General features: G+C 39.9%; 1 gene segment (V, D, J or C); it reads left to right on the forward strand.

Annotated features, from left to right (window-relative positions):
* Positions 1-6,428, forward strand: part of LOC103921787 — a 66,414-nt gene that overhangs the window by 56,724 nt on the left and 3,262 nt on the right.

Here is a 6,428-nt window from a genome sequence, read left to right on the forward strand (position 1 = left end):
CGGCTCTTCATTCTCCCAGTCCCCGCCTTTGCCTTCTGCGGCTTGGGTGGTGAGACTCGAGCACTTGCCAGTGAAGACCGAGGCAAAACAGTCATTGAGTACCTCCGCCTTCTCTGTATCCCGGGTAACCAGGTCTCCCGTTTCATTCTGGAGAGGGCCCACATTTTCTCTTGTCTTCCTTTTATCCCCGATGTACCTACTATAGAATCTTTTCTTGTTGCCCTTGATGTCCCTGGCCAGATCTAATTCTATCAGGGCTTTCACGTTCCTAACCTGATCCCTGGCTGCTCGGACAATTTCTCTATATTCCTCCCAGGCTACCTGTCCTTGCTTCCACCTTCTGTAGGCTTCCTTTTTGTGTTGGAGTTTGTGCAGGAGCTCCCTGTTCATCCATGCAGGCCTCCTGGCATTTTTGCCCAGGAGGGCAAAATGTTATCTAACCCTCCCACACCCATATTATCCTTTTGACAACATATCCAATAGGATACGCCTTAGGATGTTGTCCAGGCTAGTTCCCAGTTTGCTGTAAAACAGCATTTACATCACTTCCTTTTGGGAAGTGGATTCTGTGGCCTACTTGTTAGCACTATCAGCACTCCTGCAATGTCTACTGAGAGCATCAGTCCCTGGGATTGTCTCCCAGGATGACACATGTCCTTCCTGGATTTTTCACATGGGATGTTCATATTGCTCCCTCCCATTTTTGTTATGGGGAGGGGTATATTTTGAGATAGTCTCTGTAGTATTGTGATACATATTCAGCAGTTTGGTCCTGGGACCCAGGTAACAATACTAGGTAAGGAAAAGCAGCCTACACTTTTAACAAATACATGACACTGGAATTTTTTTTTTAAGACAAAAAGAAATCCTTTGTATGAAAACTGGGCAAGAAGGAAGTCAGGGGAAATAGGTGCAGGATGGGTGAGTTCCAGAAACTCAACTCTTCTTTAGCACAGCTTAGTGATGGCAGAAAGGGGAGAGATTCACTGTTTCCGCCTTTATTTACAGAAGGTGTCTCAGATTGAATTCTGAAACTATGACTGAGAACAGGACACAGAGAAAGATGGAAAGAGCTGCTTCCTAGATAGGCTGGATTCACTACACACAGTACCTCTTGGAGCAATATACCATCTGCTTCAGCATATTCTTCTGCAAAAGCACAGTATTTTCTATCACAGATGAAAGCGTAAAGGTCCCCTCCGTTTGTGACCTCATGAAAGGTAAGATACAGCATGATATCATACAGGCTTTATGTGCAGTTGAGAGCTTCCAGTGGCAGGCAATTCTGGTACTTCTTCAAAATATTGTGCAAACTCACCACTGTACTTTGGACAGGGCACCCAGCTGGCAGTGCTTGGTAAGTTTCCTTAGGTATTTTTGTTTCTTATTGTAGAATATTAGTTCATTACAGAATAAAATGCTGACATAACCAATAAAATGTGCTAAAGGGTTGATTTAGGAAACAGGGTTAAAATGATTTATTATCTTGGCAAAAGGCAGATTAGAGTAATTGTTAAATCCATGCCTACTGAAGTAAAGGAGGAAAAGAAGTCTCTATTACTAAGCACATTTATAAATTAAATGTTTACCTGGATGCAGTGTGAGATCAGAAAAGTAGGACAAAACTATAAAGGATTCTTCAATTTTACTGTGATCCCTGAACTTAAAAGCATTGGAGATAAAAGACTATTTTAGGAAAGTAACCACTACATGCCTTCAGTAGTCTTACAATCTTTGCTTGGCATTCACCCTTCATATTGTGTTATTCTAGCAGAACCTTTCAGTATGGCCAATACAGCTATTCTAACAATTTTGCATTTCTATTTAAAATAAGTACAGCAAAATCAGGAAGGGGCAAAGCTTTAGAAAACATTCCATTACATTTGCCTGTGTGACTGGTGAGAAGAGGAGCTCTCTTCCGTTTCTGGTATCTGTCATCTAAGCAAATGCTCACACACCTGCTAATAAAAAATAGGCCGATTTATAGCCAAAATAGATGCAGAATTCAAGGGTGGTAGAGAAGGGAACAGAACACTAGCCAGATGAGAAGTGACACCCTTTCAGGAGAGGCATTGTAGCTGCTTTTTCTCTCACTGTGTGCTTACTCGAGGTTAGCTTGGTGACGGCACCAGGCTCATTGCAGTAGCGAAGAAAAATTGGGTGAATAGATTAAAAGTCACCTGTCAGTTAATGCATTTGTTTGTTTGAAAGGGATCTGGTGATAGATTTGAGGGGAACCTGGCATATCTTTTTTAATGTCATTATCAGAAAAGAAGTATATCTTAGTGCTAGAGGACAGAGGGGTATAATCCCATAAAATGGAGTAATTTTTCCTGCTCTGTGCTTGTCACTTCTTTAATCTCTTCAAAACACTTCAGAACAGGAGAAAATATCATGTTGAACAAAGAGTTTACAACTACTACTTATGTAGTCTCACGGCTGTTTAAAACAAAATGGAGAATTGTTTTCTGAGAGACTGCTTTTTACAAAAATGCCTTTATGGGTCTCAAATTCACAAGGTGTGACCAAAAGGAACACTTTTTTATATCCTCAACTAAACAATGTAATGTCCCTCAACAATTCACATAAAGTCTTAGCATTTGCTTCCCCACTAATGGCAGAAATTTGAGTTTATTTCACCTTTACACAAACTCAGACAACAGAGAGTAATAATCTTAGCCATTTGGACTTCTATCTGCAAGATTTCAGCAATTTTAGCAATAATTTTTAGCTGTGCTTACACAGAGCCACTGCAGTTTGGAGGAGGGACCAAGCTGACTGTTACAATTAAGAAAATGTTGTTTACAAAGTATGTTTGAAATAAAACAAAGGAAACCCAGAAAGACTTTTGTCTTTCAATTATTTCTTTTTATACCTATATTTTCTATTTTAGTCAGGTCATATTTAAGTTACTCTGTGTATCAGCGAGAGAGGTGATCAGTCTTACAGTTGCAACTGTTATTTTCATAAATAATTTTTGCCACATTTGCCCTGATCATTGCGAAAGATCCTCTAGGTCATTTTTGCTTTTGAAAGATTCAAGGAAATAGACAAAGATACAGAATAAGGGGGGAAAAAAAAACCAAAGAGAAACACAGACAGGGTATGAGTGGGGAACCCCTAGAAGAAAGGACATGATGTTTCGATTCTTGATATAAAACTCATAAGCTGGCGATAACTTGCAGATCAAGGCACTAATATTATTCAGGAATTGAAAGATAGATTAAGGGACAAATTAGAGCTCTAATTATGTATTTTATGAGGAGGAGGAGGAGGAGTACTGATATCAAGGCACTGCTGTCTGAAAATCCAAGCAAAGGACTAATACACTTGAGAAATAGCATTTGAAACAAAAGGACAAAAAAAATATAATCTGAAGTGAAGGAAGCAAAAACATTGGTGAGCAAGTTCTGTGCCAAGTGTGACATGGAATAGGGGACAATTATCTGTTGGCACAAGCCAGGGCCCCAGGGTCCTGAGAACAGAAAATAAACAGCTCTTCACTCCTCCCAGTTGGTGAATTCCTGTATCGAAAATTTCCTAGATCACAGAAGATGGGGATGGGAGACAGGGAAGAGAGGAGTTGATGGAGGCTTCTTTGTCTTTGTCCCTTCAAAACCTTAATGCTGTTACAACAGTTATGTACTGTTTTCTTATGGTTTCCTTCTCAACATCAGACAACAGACCTCAGTGACTACACTGAGTGATAAGTAGAGGCTGACAGCAAAACAGTGCATCTGTCAATTCTCTTTCACCCTCCTTGACAAATGTTTTTGTTAGCACATGCCAGAGGTACTGACCTTCCTGTGGGAACGAGCATTTGCATATCTGAAGCAACATCTCCCAAGAAATATGTATAGTAGGAATTCTTTCTGATGGCTATGATAAAACTTTATCTTGAAAAGGACATCTAGTTTTGGGTCCCTCATCACTTGAAGCAGGCAGAACATTCATTATGGGTGAGGAAAAAACAGATTTTGTGGGTTAAGCACCTGATCATTGTATGAATTATAGGAAGGAGGGTGCATGGGTAAGGGATTTCCAATTAGGCGGTTCAGAATTCTGCAGAATTAAGTAAGGGATGAGGGCAAATGTCAGGCTGTATGATTACACTTCAGTCTGCTGGACTGTGAAATGGTAGGATATATGATGGCAAGTGGCCTAAAAAAAAAAGAAAAGTCATTGTCTGGGACACTTAACAGTCAGGGTTTTGCTAAATCCCATGCCTAAAAGCAGTATTTGTAGGCTCATGGGGAAGAGGATGCTTAACATCAAAACAGATTAAATGAAAATGTTTTTTTGTTAAGCTTGAAAGAAAGGGAAGTAAAGAGAGTGATGGACTGCAAGGGAAGGATGAACAGGATCTTCCCTGTGGTCCTGGTATTTCAATGCTGTACACACTATGTAAGTGAAGTAGCATACTGCATCTCCAGGGGCTAGTACAGCTCTTTCAGGGGTAGGGAATCTTTCAGGAGTGACTTTTCTGGGTATGGTAGATTAGGAAATAGAAATTTTGTGCCAATAAGGCGGAGGAAGAGAGAACAAGCTTTTCAGACAATTTTTATATGGAGGTCAACAGTAATACTCTATTTTGAAAACGGAACATGGTTCACTGTTCTAGGTAAGAAAAAGAAAGTGCAGTGGAAGGGTTTGAGTCAGCAGAGCTTCACTAAGAAGGCTAAAGATGGTGTTTCAGGAAAGACGGGTCAAGAAAAAAGGAGATAGTAGGGACTGTGAAGAAGAACAATGGAATTATTGTTACTAAGTTTGCCCTGAGAATAGGACAGTTTGGTGTTAATTTGTCAGATTAATAGAACTGTGGAGAAAGCTAGCAAGCAAGCAAGCTTAATGGAATAAACTGAAGGGAGTGAGAAGGATGAGGCAAGACCGAAGAAGAAGAGACCTCAAGTCAAATAAGTGTATTCTGGAAGAATATATACTACCTCTACAATGCAGAACTCCCAGAGGCTCTACTCAGTGTTCACTGAGTCTACTGGCTCTATTCTGCCAGAAATGAACTGTGTGACTGACCGAGTCTTTTCCCCAGAATTAAATTGCTTACAGAATGAACTAATCATTACAATTCCCTCTTATTCCTACAATCTGTTTCCACTCTTATATTCAAATGGAATGTGTGTCCATGAAAAAGAAAAAGGCAGAAGAAGTAGGACTGGGAAGGATGTACAGGTATTCATAAGGAATTGGTAAAAGATGTGGAGGCTAGAGGGAAAGAAAGTGAGAGTGGGTCCAAATGAAAAAGGCTGGATCTTACAATATGTGTCATGATTCCTAAAAATTGTGAGGATATTGATGTCAAACTACAGCACCAGACAATAAAGTGTTTTACTAATGACAGAGAAATGAGAGGTTGTTTTTATGCTGTGATCCAAATCACCATTAGAAAACAATGCAGAATATTTAATAACCAAGTACTACTTAGACAGGCTGATATACCTTCTTTTCAGCACACCTTTGGCTACTACTCTGCAAAAAATGGTATTTGAAGGTTTAACATGGTTATCACTGGACAGCAGCCCAGGACAGGTGTGAGTAGTTTTGATATTACACTGTGAGGCTGTGCTCTGCCAATATCCAGTATTTTGGAGAAGAAACAAAAGTAACAGTTCTGTGCAAGTGGGAATCATGAGGAGTGTATTCGGTTGTGCAAGGGGCAAGATTCTGGGAGTGTGACAAGGGTAAACAAAGAGGGAAGTCTTTGGATTCAGATGATGGGTTCTTTTCCCAAGATGCCTCATTATTCATGCTCTATAAAGTTAGGGTAGACTAGAGCACAGCAGAATGGAATATAAAAAATAATTCCAGCTCTTTCTGGAGCATATTAAGTTGAATATAATCTATAAGGACATTTGGTGAAAAAGGCTGCATTTGTCAAACCTATCAAAAAAATCCTGATCAATCTTGTTCTCACACATAGAGTTTTAGAGTGGTTATGGTGGAGCTTGGTCAAAGTGAATGGGGGAGAAACTGGGGGATAGGTGTTTTGGAGCAGACAAACTACTTTTTGGAGGAGTGATGCAACTAAACAGTTCCATGTAAGAAAGAAATATGGCAAATACCAGAGAGTTCCTTTAAGATTCTGGAATAAAAAGAAAGGGAATTTTTGATGGAACCTAAATCAGTAAAATCTGGTGATCCTCACAAGGATTCTCTAGGAGAAGATAGAGAGAAAAGAGCCAGAACACATAACTGGTGTAACACAGAACACTTAAGAACAGGTAAGCAGATGGCAATTGTGGTGCCAAAGTGCATTTGTGCATGAGTGAACAAACCTACTGTGGTCTAGCTCTGGTGAAAATTGATATATTGCTGAAGAAAACCAGTTCGCAGCTGCAGGTAGCGTGATATCATCTATGCATTTCCTAATTGACAGCATTTATGCTTTCAGAAGGTAGGATCCAGATACCATT

This window comes from Pygoscelis adeliae, unplaced genomic scaffold (genome assembly GCF_000699105.1).
Source record: "Pygoscelis adeliae isolate BGI_AS28 unplaced genomic scaffold, ASM69910v1 Scaffold120, whole genome shotgun sequence".
Taxonomy (NCBI): domain Eukaryota; kingdom Metazoa; phylum Chordata; class Aves; order Sphenisciformes; family Spheniscidae; genus Pygoscelis; species Pygoscelis adeliae.